We start from the raw sequence: 15,219 nt of genomic DNA on the forward strand, positions 1-15,219 counted from the left end.
GTACAAAAATTGCTTGTAACTGAATGTTGTAGCTCAGAGCCATATTCCATAGGTCCAGTGCCATCCGGCATAGAGGGTATGAATGAGTGCCTCCCTGTTTGTTGATGTACCACATGACTGTGGTGTTGTCTGTCCTTATCAACTGCCCTTCTTGGAGGAATGGTCTGAAATTCTGGATTGCTAGTTTGACTGCCAGCATTTCCTTTGATTTATGTGCAGGTGCAGCTGATCTGGAGTCCATAAGCCTTGTATGCACTTGTCCAGCATGTGGGCCCCCCAACCGAGGTCTGAGGTGTCCATTGTGATGGTTTGGCTTGGTTGAATGCTGTGGAAGGGCAAACCTGGGTATGACTGGCATGCCTGAGCCCACCATAGGAACTCTTGTTTCAGGCATGGGATTAGTGGTATTTCGGTTTCTAGGCTGTGCCTGTGTTGAGACCATAAATTCTTCAGGTACCACTGTAGCTTTCTCATATGCAGTCTGGCATGAGGGACCAGGATTATGCAGGATGCCATGAAGCCCAAGGCCTGCAGTACTTTCCTTGCTGTTAGTTTGTTCTGCTTTGTTAATGCCAAGAAGTAGAGAGGAAGTTGTTCTTGTTTTTCTGCAGTTAGGAATGCCATCTGTTTTACTGTGTCCAATTCTGCACCTAAGAAGGTTATTCTTTGGGATGGTATCAGTCTTGATTTCTTTATATTGACTGTATATCCCAGGGCTTGTAGTGTAATGACTCTTTGTAAGTCTTCTGTTAGCTTGTTTTTGTTGTCCGCTTGTATCAGGCAGTCGTCCAAGTATGGGTATATTTGGATTCCCTGAAGCCTGCAGTGAGTGATTACTGATGCCAGGCATTTCGTGAACACTCTGGGCGCAGTAGATAAGCCAAAGGGCAATGCTGAGAATTGATAATGCTCTGATCCTGCAAGAAATCTGAGGTATCTTCTGCAATTTGGTCGTATGGGGACGTGCAGGTATGCCTCCTTGAGATCTAGAGTCACCAGCCAATACTCCTTGCCCAGCATGGGAAGAAGTTGCTGTAGGGTCAGCATTTTGAATTTTGGAACAATGATGAATGTGTTTAAAGCGGACAGGTCGAGAATAGGCCTCCAATTTTTCTCTTTCTTGGTACCAGGAATAGTCTGGAGTAAAATCCCTTTCCTTGTTCCATAGATGGTACCCCTTCCACAGCTCTCATCTTTACTAATTGAGCTATTTGATTTAGAGCTTCTGTCTTTTGATTTGGTGGTAGGTTTGGCATTCCTCTTTTTCCTGGTAAAGTATGGAAATGAAACCTGTAGCCTTGGTCTATAGTTTGCAAAATCCACTTGTCTCTTGTGATGTAGTGCCAGTTTTTTGAAAATAAGGCTAACTTTCCGCCTAAGGGTGCTGCTATTTGTTCCCTGGTAGGCGGTGTCAGAGCCAAGTCACTGTGATTGTCCTGTTGCAGTGGTAGTAGTTGTGTCTGTGCCTCGCTGGTTGTTACCTTGCCACTGGCGTCCCCTGTAGGCACCTCCTCTGGATTGATTTCTGCCTCTTGAACGCCTATTCCTGCCTCTCTTTTTTTTTTTAGAGTTTTTTAGAGTTTTAGAGGAATCTGGAAAGGACCAATTTTTGGAAGGCCAGTTCCTGCTAAACCTTGGAGGCTGAACCTGTAAGAAACCTTTCACTGTTTGTACAGATTTTGCCTTCTCTTCCATTTTCTTCAGTACCTGTTGAGCAGGAGAACCAAATAAACTGACCTTATCCATAGGAGCATCTAATAGTTTTGCTTTAACATGATCCGGCAAGACCTGTTCTTTCAACCATGCATGCCTTCTTATAACTGTGCCAGTCATGGCTGATCTAAAGGAAGCCTCCAGTGCATCATAGCCACATTTTAAAGAATGGTTACTAACCTGCTGAATGTTATGCACCATTTCTAGAACATATTTCTTATCTAAAGAATCATCAGAGGACAATTTCTTAGTTAACTGATCAAGCATAAACTCCTGGTATTGGATCATATGAAACTGACAGTTCAATGCCCTAGCTGAGAGAGTAGCAGAGGTGTATACTTTTTACCCCATCTCTAAGGACCTGGATTCCCTTTCAGAAGGAAGAGGGTTTTAACTGAGGTCGAAGCTACTGCCTTAGGCCCCTGGGAGATAGTCTCGGGATCTGCAAAAGGAGCCTTGTATAAATGATGATGTGTGTCTGGGACCCTGTAGAACCTATCGGGCTTAGCAGGGGCTGGAGGCAAAGTATCAGGAGCAGTGCAAGCATCATTAAATGCATCATCTACAACAGGGAGAACTGGAGGTATAGCTAAAGGCCTATGTTGTGGTAATTGCAAAAAGGTCCTAAGCCTTTTCCTTGAATCTGAGAAATCTTGTCCCTGCCATTGAAATTGCTCTCTCATGGCATGTAAGGTTTCCCAAAGGAAAATTCCTCTGGTGGAGAGGCAGAAGGAATCGATTCCTCAGCATCGGAGTCTTCATAAGTAGAAAAAGGAGCCTCTGGATGGTCTGTATTGTCTGTATCATCAGAAGAATCATCTGAGGACACTGGCTCAGGGGGCTCTGCTCTAGGTCTCTTTTCTGGAGGAGGTTGAGAGGCCCTGTCTGGATGAGATTGGGATCCCCTTATTAAAGAGATGAGATCCTCTGCCAGAGTGAGCATTTGGGAACTGGAACTGGGCCTGTGAGAGGGGGGCTTAACAGGCACAGATTTAGAAGTTTTGGCTGCTTTAGCCCTGGCAAAGGCCTTTATGGACATGGCTGCAGGAGGCCTAGCAGCACCACGTGCAGGGAATGAAACATCCAAAGGGATGGTGTCCGATAATTCTTGTGAAACCACAGTAGCAGGCTGAATTTCAGAGGCCGATTCAACCAGGTTAGAAGGGGCCTCGTAGTAGTCATGGATTCGCTGAAGATAGAACCGCTTGCTCGGTTTCGCCGAAACCGAGACACTCATGTTTGCTTAACCGTTTCGAAACCGCGGACCGCGAGTGTCGGTCCTTTTCTTTGCGTTTCTTAATAACTTGTGAAGTCGGAGGATCTGACGGCATTATGTACGCAAAATCTGAGCCGAAAAACTGTTCAGCAAACTCCGACCGACGCCTGCCGTCCGTCGGTTGAAAGAAGCACAGGCTAAACAAGCTGCTACGCCGTGGTCTGGGCCTAAACAAGGTAAGCAGTAAGAGTGGAAATCTTTATGAGGTATTTGTTTCCCACAAGTTAAACAGTTATTCACTTTTTCTGACATCGGCTGAGGCAAGAAAGAGTCCCCAACGGGTACTTAGCTTTTAGCAGTCTTCGAAGTAGTATTCGGTAGTAGTAATCTCTGGATCTGACCGACCGGCACTTGCGAACAGCTTCTGCTTCGGGCGCCACGCAGCAAGAAAGACTGAGGAAAATGGCGTCGGCTGATGCCTTTATACCCGAAGAACTGCAGCTATGACGTCGGGTGAAGTGCGACACCAGCCGAGGCCAGACCCAGACTTTGGAATCCGGCCGACCGAAGGGCTGCCTGACGACAGGACAACCCATTTGTAAGGACTGCAGATGCATCCTTGAAGGACATGTGCTTGCAGCTCAGACACTCTTCTGGCTGAAGTGATGGTCAGAAGCAAGGCTGTTTTCCAAGAGAGGAATTATAACTCTGCTGACGCTGCAAGCTCAAAGGGGGGGTAGCGTGAGCTTTTCCAGTACAACGTCAAGGACCCAAGCAGGGGTGGGTGCTCTCCTTGATGGCCTTAAGTTGTTTGCCCTTCTCAGGAACCGTTTGATAAGAGGGTGAGAGAAGAGAGGTGGCTCAGTGTTGTAATGAGCTGAAATGGCAGAGGCATGGATCTTAATGGAGTAGGACAGGCCTCTGTGGAGTACGTCTGCTAGGTAATGCTGGATTAGATAAGGAGGGCAATGCTGTATCCTCTCCTTTAGACTGTGTCCAGGAACAATACCTTTTCCACTTATCAGCACAGGATTTCCTTGTACTGGGTCTTCTGGCTTCAAGAATGACATCCAGTACCTGCTTGCTTAGGCTGGTCACTGGGGGACAATTTAAGGAATAAGCCAGGTAGCAAGATTAATGGTTTGCAGTTGAGGAGGAAAGATATGTCCCCCCTGCTGAGTGAGGAGGGTTGGGTTGGGATCTGGGGTAGGTGCCAGGGTGGCACTGGTCATAGGCTGCGCAGTAGTGGGTACCAGTGCTGGAGTGGCCAGTCTGGGGCAATCAGGATTGTTCTTGGTTTGTCCCGTCTTAGTTGGAGTAATATTCTTGAGAGAAGAGGCATGGGGGGAATGCACAGATTGAGAGGTTTTCCCACTGGAAGGATAGGGCATCCACTTTCAGGCCCTGCTATGGTGTGTCCTGGAGCAGAATTTGCTGAGCTGGTGATTGCAAGGGGAGGCAAACAGGCCCACCTCTGGGGTCCCCCATTTCTGGATTAGAGGGTTGAAGGTGCTGGGGTCTAATTGCCACTTATGTGGGTCTAGGAGATTTCTGCTTAAGTCGTCTGCCAGAGTAGTTTTGTTTCCCTGGCAGGAATTGAGCTTGCAGATGAATCTGCAGGTCCAAGCCCGTGTTCCTTAGGGCCATGGCTAGCCTGCAGAGTGGGTAAGAATGTGTTCTTCCCTGCTTGCTGATGTACCACATAACTGTGATGTCTGTTTTTATCAGCAGGGGTCCTGGTGAGAGTAAGGACCTGAAATCTGTTAGAGCGTGCTGAACAGCTAGCATCGCTTTTTGGCTGATGTGCAGATAAGATTGACTTGGGCTCCAGTGGCCCTGAATGCACTTGTCAAGGTGTGCCCCCCTCCCAGGCATAGTCTGATGTGTCCGTGGTTAGGGTCTGGGCGGCGTGGGGTTGAGTAAAGGTAAGTCCTTTGTTGTGGTTGCATGCTGCTGCTGCCCACCAAACAAACTCTGTCCTTAGACAAGGTATCATATGTAAGATGGTTTCCAGGTCCTGAGAATGTTGGTACCACAGACTTTTTAAGTATCATTGAAGTTTTTCTTTATATGCAGTCTGGCATATGGAAGTATTAGGATGCAAGAGGCCATGAACCCTAGGGCCTGCAGGAATTTCCTTGCAGATAGCTGGGTTCTGGTGGCCATTTGAGCGAAGTAGCCTGTCAGATAGGCTTGTTTTTCTGGAGTAAGGAATGCCATCTGGGATGCTGTGTCCAAGCTTGCTCCCAGGAATAAAATCTTTTGACTGGGGATTAGTTTTAATTTCTTTTAGTTGATAGTGTACCCCAGGGAGGTTAGAAGGTTCTTTACAAATGTCAGGAGCTGCAACAGCTGTTCCTGTCTGCCTGAATCAGGTAATCGTCCAAGTATGGGTAAATCTGAATTTTTCTCAGTTTGCAATAAGCAATGGCTGGAGCAAAGCATTTTGTGAATACTCTGGGAGCAGTGGATAAGCCAAAGGGAAGTGCAGAGAAAGTACAGTTGTGTACACTTACCATAAATGTAGATATTTGAGAGTATTCACTGTTGCAGTCATCAGATTTGGGTTATCTGCCTGCAAGTAGCCCTCAGTCGGCCCAAATACCAGAGTCTTGGGATTTCTGCGTCGGATGCTGTTGTCTCTTCCATGACGTCAGGGGTATAAAACATGCAGCAGACGTCCTTACATCAGTTTTTCTTGCCCCAGATGTCAGGAGCCCCCAAAATAGGAAGCTATTACATGGTGTGGAACACCTCCAGTAAAAAGTAAATACCACTGCCATAAGATATGGCCAAAAAAGAGGATAGGAAGGAAGTATAGAAAAGTAAGGGGGCTGGAGGGAGGGTAACCAGGACTGCAACAGTGAATACACTCGAACATCTATAGTTATGGTAAGTGTACACAACTGTATTATGTTCTTCGTGTTTCACTGTTGCAGTCATCACATTTGGGTTGATTCCCAAAGCTGAGGAAGGGTGGAGGCAGTCAAGAAGTATTAGGGCTGGCTAGTAGGCCTTGTAAGACTGCTGTAGCAAATCCAGCTCTGGATTTAGAAAAGATAGGTAAGAGATAATGCTTGGTGAAGGTGTGTACTTAACTCCAGGTTGCAGCTTCCAGGATGTGTCTGGGAGGGACTCCCCTGAGAAATGCTGCAGAGGTTGAGATAGCCCTAGTGGAATGGGTTCTGATCCCCTGTGGGGCAGGATTTCCATGGTGTCTGTAGCAGAAATGGATGCAGTATGCTATTTGGAGAAGGTTTGCTTTGAAATGGCCTTGCCCTCTGCCCCAGTAGCAAAGCTGACTAGCAGCTGGTCAAATTTTCTGAAACGTTTAGTCCTGTCAAGGTAGAAACTAAGCTGTCTGTGCACGTCCAAAGAGTGCAGGATCCTTTCCCTTTAATTCTAATGATTAAGAAAAAAGGTAGGGAAGTGGATGGATTGGTTTAAAGCCACAATGGATACCACCTTGGGCATAAATGATGGGTTAGTCCTGAGGGAAACCCTGTCTGCATGGAAGATGCTGAAAGGTTCCACAGCCATAAGGGCCTGAAACTCAGACGCTCTTCTAGCTGAAGTTATGACTAGAAGTAAAGGTGTTTTTCAAGAGAGGAATTTTAACTCTGCTGTAGCAGCAGGCTCAAAAGGGGGAAGTGTGAGCTTCTCTAGTACAAAGTTAAGGTCCCAGAATGGAGTGGGAGCTCTCCTTGGGAGTATTAAATTGTTAGCTCCTCTCAGGAACTGTTTGACCAGAGGGTGAGAGAAGAGGGGTGGTTCAGTATTGTAATGAGCTGAGATGTAAGAGGCACGTATCTTAATGGATGAGAAGGACAGGCCTTTGTGGAGCAGCTCTGCTAGATAATCTAGGATTTTGGTAAGGAGGGCACCACTATGTCCTTTCCCTGAGACTGGCTCCAAAAACAATATCTTTTCCACTTTTCAGAATAGGACTTCCTAGTACTAGGTCTCCTGGCCTGACGAATGACATCCAGCACCTGTTTGCTGAGGGTTGATGGTGATGTATTCAGGGAATAAGCCAGGGTGCTAGGTTCAGGGTTTGTAGCTGATGACAAAAATTCTGGCCCTCCTGCTGGGACAGCAGAGAAGGGGTCTGATGCAGGTGCCAGTGTGGTACTGTTGTCAGACTGCATTAAAAGTGGGTACCAGTGCTGGTGTGGCCAGTCTGGTGCAATAAGGATTGTCCTTGGACTGTCCTGTTTGATCTTGAGTAGTACTTTCGAGAGGAGGGGCAGAGGGTGAAAGGCATAGATTGAGAGGTTTTCCCATGTAAAGGATAGGGCATCCACTTTCCATGCTTGGTTGTGGGGAGTTCTGGTGCAAAATTTGCTCAACTGATGGTTGGGGGAGGGGGGGGGGGCAAAGAGGTCCAGCTCTGGTTTCCCCCACCTGTGGATTAGAAGTTTGAATGAGTTGGGTTCCAGTTTCCACCCGTGTGGGTCCATTAGATTTCTGCTTAAGTTGTCTGCCAGTAAGTTTTGTTTGCCTGGCAGGAACTGAGCTTCAGGTGCACATGGTTGCTCAAGGCTGTGTTCCACAGAGCCATGGCTAACTTGCAGAGTGGGTAGGAATGAGTGGGTAGGAATGAGTGCCCCCCCTGCTTATGTACCACATAACTGTGGTGTTGTCTGTCTATCAAGAGTTGTCCTGGAAGAATAAGGTATTTGAAGGCTGTCAGTGCATTCTGTACAGCTAACTTTTCTTTTTGATTGATATGCAGACTCATTTGTCCTGGGATCCATTTGCTTTGAATGCATTTGCCTGCCATGTGAACCCCCCCCCCCCATGCAAAGTCTGATGTGTCTGTTGTCAGGGTTTGGATGGCGGGGAGTTAAATGAAAGGGAATCCCTTGTTGTGGTTGCAGGCCTCTGCCTACCAAAGGAACTCTGTCCTTAGGCAAGGAATGATAGGAATCATTGTTTCCAGGTCCTGAGAATGTTGACACCAGAAGCTTTTTAAATACCATTGAAGTTTCCTCATATGCAGTCTTGCATATGGAATTAAGAGAATGCATGAGGCCATGAACCCTAGGGCTTGCAGTATTTTTCTTGCAGATAGCTGGGTTTGGGTGGCCAGTAGTTTGAAGTAATTTGTCAAACCTGATTTTCTGGCATGAGGAATGCCATCTGTGAAGTTTTGGCTTGGTCTTTGTGAACTGGTTCTTGGTTATGCTATCTGGGAAGTTGTGTTCAACCTTGCTCCCAGGAATACAATGTTTTGGCTGGGTACCAGATGAGACTTCTTCTCGTTGATGGTATACCCCAGAGAAGTTAGGAGTCTCTTTACAAATGTCAGGTGCTGAAGCAGCAATTCCTGACTGTCCACCTGAATCAGGCAATCGTCCAAGTATGGGTAAATTTAGATGTTTCTCTGCCTGCAGTATGCAATGGCTGCAGCCAGGCACATTGTGAATACACTGGGCGCAGTAGATAAGCCAAAGGGAAGTGCAGAGAACTGATAGCGCATAGAGCCTGCCCTGAAACGTAGATATTTCCTGCAAGATTTCCTTATGGGGATGTGTAGATAAGCTTCTTTTAAGTCAAGGGTGACCAACCAGGAGTCCTTGGCTAGCATAGGAAGCAGCTGTTGGAATGTAAGCATTTTGAACTTTGGTACCACCAGGAAAATGTTGAGAAGTGACAGATCCAGAATAGGGGTGCCAAGAGTTCTCTTTTCTGGGCACCAGAAACAGTCTGGAGTAGAAACCCTGTCCCTTTTGCTCTGTTGGAACAGGTTGAATAGCTCTGATACTGAGAAGAGAAAGTACTTGCTTTTGGGCCTCTGCCCACTGGTTTGGAAGAAGGTCTGGCAATCCGCTTGGGGTTGGCAGTGAGTGGAAGTAGAATCTGTACCCCAGGATACAATGTTTTAAGACCCATCGGTCCTGGGTAATGTATTCCCAGTTTTTTGCATGCAGGGCGAGTTTTCCTCCTAGAGGGTGCAAGTACTTGGGCCTGGATGGGAAGGATGGAGGACAAGTCATTGTGAACTTTTTCCATAAGAGGGTGATTTACCACTCCATGTTTTTGAGGTGGGAACACTATATTGTTTAGATCTGTGCTTAACCTAAGAATGTAGTCTTTGTGGTCTGTTGCCCCTGGGTTTGGACTGAGAAAGCCTGGGAGGGATTGGAAAGGACAAGTTTTTTGAAGGCCAATGCCTACTGAATCTAGGCTGTACCTTTAAGAAATCTTAAACAGTTTGCATAGATTTAGCATTTTCCTCCATCATCTTTTTAAGAACTTCTGCTTTTGTGCCAAACAAACATTCTTGGTTTAAAGGAGTATCTAGTAATTTTGCATTGACATGGTCTGGCAAGATTTGTTCCTTCAGCCAAGCATGCCTTCTCAGAACAGACCCAGTGACAGCAGCTCTGCAAGATGCCTCTAAAGCATCAAAACCACATTGCAAAGTATGTTTACCAACTTGGTTTACAGAATGCATTAATTCTTGTAAATCTTTATTTTCTGCACAATCAGGAATCAACAATATTTTTTGTTTAATTTGTTCCATAATATGTTGCTGGTATTTCAACATGTGAAACTGGCAATTTAAAGCCCTGATGGCAAGAGTGGCAGAGATGTATACCTTCTTACCCAATCTGTCTAAAGCTCTAGAATTCCTGTCCGAAGGAGTAGGGGTTTTGGCTGTAGTAGCCTTAATACCTTTACTTCCCTGGAAAATGGTCTCTGGATCCGCAGTAGGATTTTTAAAGAGAAATTTGTGAGAGTCTGGTACTCTGTAGTACCGGTCAGTCTTTCTAGGAGCTGGAGGTAAAGTATCAGGGCTAAGACTTGATTCCATGAAGACATCTACAATATCCAGGACAGGGGGTATAGCTAGAGGCCTGTGCTGAGACAAGTCTAAAAATTCCCCGAGTCTCTTTTTGGACTGAGGGTAGTCCTGGCATTCCCAGCGGAAATGCTCTCTTAGGGTATGAAAGGTTTCACAGAAAGAAAAATCCTCTGGAAGGGTGGCAGAGGGAATGGAATCCTCTGCATCTGAATACTCCTAGGTAGATAAGGGTATGTCCTGGTTATCAGGGGGGTCAAGAGTCACCGGACTCATGGTCTGTAGAATCAAAAGGGAAATCAATTGTTTGTCTTTTAGAGAAGGAAGGCTGGATTCCCCTAATCCAAGTAATAAGGTCTTCAGCCATTCTAAGCATTTCGGTTTCCTAGGCGTAGTGCGAACTCTGGGCCTGAGAAATTTGGTATTTTGTCAAAAACGAAGAAATCTGTTTAATATGAACATCGAAAAGTCTGAATACCAAGGTAGAGACATCTGCAGGTTCCATAGTCGAAGAAGTATCGCGCGGCATACCGGACTCAGAATGGGTCTCAGTAAAGGCCTGCTAATCTGTACAAGCGGGTATCAGGGACTGAGAAAGCGCTACACTGAGTACTGGCGGACTGGCAACTAGCTTAACAGGAGCATCATCAGCAGTTTTGGACCTATGCGGTCTATCTCTGTCTTTATCCTTACTTTTTTTGGAAGATCGAAGTCGAATGGCTTAAAGAAGCCATTTCGGAATACAGAGAACAAGAGCGAAAGAATTTAGTGACAAAGATGGCCAGACGACAAATAGTTCGGGCATTGAACAATGCAAAGAACTGACTGTGAGGTATTTGCTTTCCACAGGCAAGACAATTAACTTTTTCTGACATCAGTTAGAGCAAGAAAAAAGGATCCCCAACTGGGTACTCCGCTTAAGAAGTTTTCATGATGATTCAATTCGGAAATGAAACTCCGGTAGCGGCCGACCGGCACTCGTGCAACTGATTCTGCTTCAGCCTCCTTGGCAAGAAAGACTGATGCAATAGCGTTGGCTGTCTGTTTATATACCCCTGAAGACCAGACGTCAATCCTGGAGCAACAGGAACAGACGAAGAAATACTAAGTCTCTGGTAATCAGGCCGACTGAGGGCTACCGGCAGGCAGATAACCCAAGTGTGATAACTGCAACAGTAAAAACATGAAGAACATCATCCTTGGATCTAGCTGGGATGCCTTTACTTAAGATGTGCCACATAGAAGGACTTCCTTACAACTGTGGATACATGGTGGTCAAAGTTCAGACTGCTATATAGTGGAGTATCCACATCATGTAATACTGAGTCTACACTTAAGCAGGGTGCTGTCTAAAATGTAATTAGCAAGGCTGTCAGCTTTCCCAAAGGGAATAACAAAACATTTTTTGCATTTAACTTTAATCTGTGGCTTTGACACCAATCATTTGTCTGCATTAACCCTGTCTGCAGTATATTAACTTTACTGGGAGACTCAATGATTGCTTCCAATTTGCAATCTTCAGCAAACACAGGCTGTCCAAGTTTACCTGGACGTCTGAGAAATAAACTCCTAACAGTAAGGGGCCCAGCACAGAACCCTGTGGTACTCCACTGGTGACTGGTCTTTCGGTAGAGGTAATGTCACCCACTTTAACAGAATGTGCCTTGTCAGTGAGCCAGCTGGCTACCCATTTGATAATTGTAAGGGTTAATTCCCATTCCCATCTATGATACCTGAGTGGGGAACAGAGTCAAATGCGTTGGCTAGGTCAAGATAGGCGGTATGCACTGCTTTTCCCTCGTCCAGGGCCTTGGTGACATTCTCAAAGAAGTCAACCATGTTTAACAGGCATGATCTACTTTAAATGAATCTGAACTGGGCTGGATCCAAAGTCTGGAGATTACCTATGTCCTAGTTAATAAGGTTCATAATGATTCTTTGGTACTAATAAAAATCTTCTCTCACCTGGGAAGGAGAAACTGGTTCTATCACTTCCTGAGAAAATATATAATGGACAGGTGAAAATAGGAGTCTGGTCCAGCGGATGAGGGGATTACCCCCTGGAAAGGATGAATTTCTTCCCACTGACATTTGTAACATTGATGAATGATCTTCAGAATCAATCTGTCTAATAAAAAAAAAAGAGGTCATGTCCTTACCATAACATTCCACCTGTGTTGTTGATCTTCATTCATTCATGACTGATGGGTATCGGTTCCGTCCTCGGAACACCGTTGGCCATTATAACAAGCTCAAACCAGCGAAAAAAACTCTCAAGCTAAGCTTACCTATAGTGCCCTTCTCGCTATCACCGCAGATCGAGTTTACCCGTAAGAAAGAGAGAAAGTGAAGGCTTTGTCTGAGCAAATTCCCTATCATGAAGCTAGGACCAAATCAAAATCTCTAGGAGTCTTTCGGAGGGAGCAGAAGGGTGGGATGTCATGAACGAATGAAGATCAACAACACAGATGGAACGTTATGGTACGGACATAACTTCTGTATCTGATGTCGTTAATCTTCACTCATTCATGAATGATGGGACAGAGTCGCTAGCTACTTTATTTCCTAGGGGGCCCCATGGAAGGATATTCCTGAGCACCACTTAGTCAAAAGATGCTCTCCCCCTGGAGACCAAGTCCAATTTGTAATGAGTGACAAATGTATGAGGAGTAGCCCATGTTGCTGCTGCACAAATGTCATCCACGGAAGATCCTGAATGTAAGGCAAAAAGAAGTTATGTACTCACAATAATGTTCCATCTGAGTAGTAGTTCTTCATTTGTCTTCAACCTGTGGGTTCCCGGATCCGTCTCCGATCCAACTCAGCTGCATAACCAGCATCTGATTCCAGCAAAACGCTACTCCCCGTACCCAAAATCTACCTGTCTCCTTCCCCCCTTAAGATAGAGTTTGCTGCACAATCTAGTACTACGAAAAACTGTCAAAAAGGATAAGGACAAGAGACACCCTTACGGTGACTACCACCAGTGGCTGCAGGAGCAACCAGCAGTTGACAAAAGGCTGGGGAAAGGAGGGAGGGACAGTTGAAGACAAATGAACAACTACTCACATGGAAAGTTATGAGTACATAACCCCTTTATTTGAAGTCGCTGTCTTCATTTGGTCTTCAACCTGTGGGACAGATTCCCCAGATACTAAACACCTGGGAGGCCCTCATGTCAGGATATTCCAGAGCAAGACACAGCCAAAGGATGTCATGCTCCCGGATACAATGTCCAATTTATAATGTGAGATAAAGGTATGAGAACAGAACCAAGTAGCAGCAGAACAAATATCGTCTAATGAAACTCTGGACCAAACAAATGATGAAGTGGCCATAGATTAGGTGGAATGCGCTTTTACATGACTTGGCGGGGAAATCCCCCTAACAGAATACACCCAGAAAATACACTGGGAAATCCAATGGGTGATAGTAACTTTACAGACTGGTCTCCCTAAAAGGGGTTTGGAGTAAGAGATGAAAAGTTGCTCAGATTTACGAAAGGTTTTTGTCCTGTGCAAGTAAAAACGCAACTGTCTGTGTACATCTAATACATGCAATTTGTATTCTCTCATTTTGAAAGTTTGGAAAGAAAACTGGGAAATTAACTGCCTGATTAATGTTGGCCTATGAAGCTACTTTAGGAAGAAAAGATGGGTTACTGCACAAGGACATCCTGTCCTTATGAAAAATAATACAAGGGGCTTTGACTGACAAAGCCTGAAGTTATGAAACACTACTGGCAGAAGTAATGGCCAACACGAAAGTAGTCTTCCAGGATGGAAAATGCAGATCCACCAAAATTGCAGGTTCAAAGGGGGCGAAACTAAGGCCTACAGTACTAACAAGGTCCCACAGTGGCACAGGGTCCATCACCAGGGGTCAAAGAAGAAAGTTACCTTTGATGATGCTAAGAAAGCAGTATTATCCCCCCACATGATAATTGGGAATTGCAGCAAGTTGAACCTTGACTGTGGAAAAACTAGCACCTTGCTGAAAAATTCCAGTTAAAAATTCCAGCACCGCAGAAACAGGGGCAGTTAAAGGGTCTAGTGCACGTTGCAAAGCAGAGCTCGAAAAACATCTCCATTTACCTTTCTAGTGCAATACTTATGGGCCACCACCAGGATTCTTTTGACAGGAGAGGATAAGCTGGAAGTCCTAACTATCATAGAAACTGAAGCAGCCAAGCTTTAGACTGACCAGGTCTGGATGGGGAATCCCCGAGGGATGAAGATGAGATCTGGAAAAGGATCCAACATCCATGCTGGAGCCACTAGACGAGACCAGAGAGAGGGGAAACCATATTTAGCGACAGCAGAGGGCAAAGAGGTTTACTAGGCTCTCCAGCCTACGAGCTTTCTGAAGGAATGTTGGTATTGAGGGAAGAGGAGGGATAACCATACAGAAGACTGGGGGCCATGCATGAATCAGAGAGTATTTGGGGGCTCCCCCCGGAGGGGGGGGGGGGGTTCAGAGCGAACTCACTGCATTTCGTGTTGGAAAGAGAAGAGAAGAGATCGCAAGAAGGTTGACCCCACTTGTGAAAGATCTGTTCCACTACTGAAGGATTCAGAGACCACTCGTAAGTCATCAGAATAGATCTGCTGAGCCGTTCCGCTAGAATGTTGGACCTCCCCAGGATGTGCGTTGCCACCAGAAAACGGCCAGTGGAGATCGCCCACTCCCATACTCTCATGGCCTTGTGACATAGGGGATAAAATCTGATTCCCCGCTGCTTGATGATGTACCAGACCACCAACATATTGTCTGTCTAGACAGCAATTGTTACTGAGGGAAGATGGGCATGGAGAGCCTGCAACGCTAGAAGCAATGACCTCATCTCCAGGATGATGTTATGCAATCTGGTCTCGTAGGGGGACCATCTACCTTGAATTGCCCTTCCCGAGCAGTGCCCCCCCCCCCCACCCTGGCTGGGAGGCGTCTGAAGTGACTGTGGCGAAAGGTGGAAGAAATGCACGACCCTGAACAATGTTTGAGGAATGAATCCACCACAGAAGGAAGTCCCTACACACTCGAGAGATTTGGACAGGGTGAGTCAATGGAAGATCTAACCAGGACCACTGTATTGCAAGGGTCCACTGAAGAATCCGCATGTGAAAGCAGGCTAAGGATGAGAGACTGATAGTGGCCGCCATGGACCCCAGCGCCCTTAATACTATCTCTGCTGTCGGAAAAGTACAGTTTTGTACCTAGCATAAACGTAGATGTTTAAGTGTCTATACTGCTGCAGTCATTACACTTGGGTTATCCTGCCGTCAGGAAGTCCCGCAGTCGGCCAGAGTTCCAAAGTCTTGGTCAGGCGTCGGTTGCTGTCTCCTCTTCTCTGACGTCAGTGCGCCAGTGGTATACAAGATGCAGCAGACGCCATTTTCTTCAGTTTTTCTTGCCCCAGCTGTCAGGTGCCCCCAAATAGGTAGGCAATACATATTGCTAATAAAACATACATAAAAAGTAAAAC

At 45.9% G+C, this 15,219-nt stretch overlaps 1 protein-coding gene across 1 annotated transcript in view; it reads right to left on the reverse strand.

The window, feature by feature from the left end:
• USP7 (ubiquitin specific peptidase 7) overlaps positions 1 to 15,219 on the reverse strand; it is a 3,814,244-nt gene that overhangs the window by 790,208 nt on the left and 3,008,817 nt on the right. The gene's annotated exons all lie outside the window — the stretch shown is intronic.

This window comes from Protopterus annectens, chromosome 12.part0, assembly GCF_019279795.1.
Source record: "Protopterus annectens isolate FY-2018-M chromosome 12.part0, PAN1.0, whole genome shotgun sequence".
NCBI lineage: Eukaryota > Metazoa > Chordata > Ceratodontiformes > Protopteridae > Protopterus > Protopterus annectens.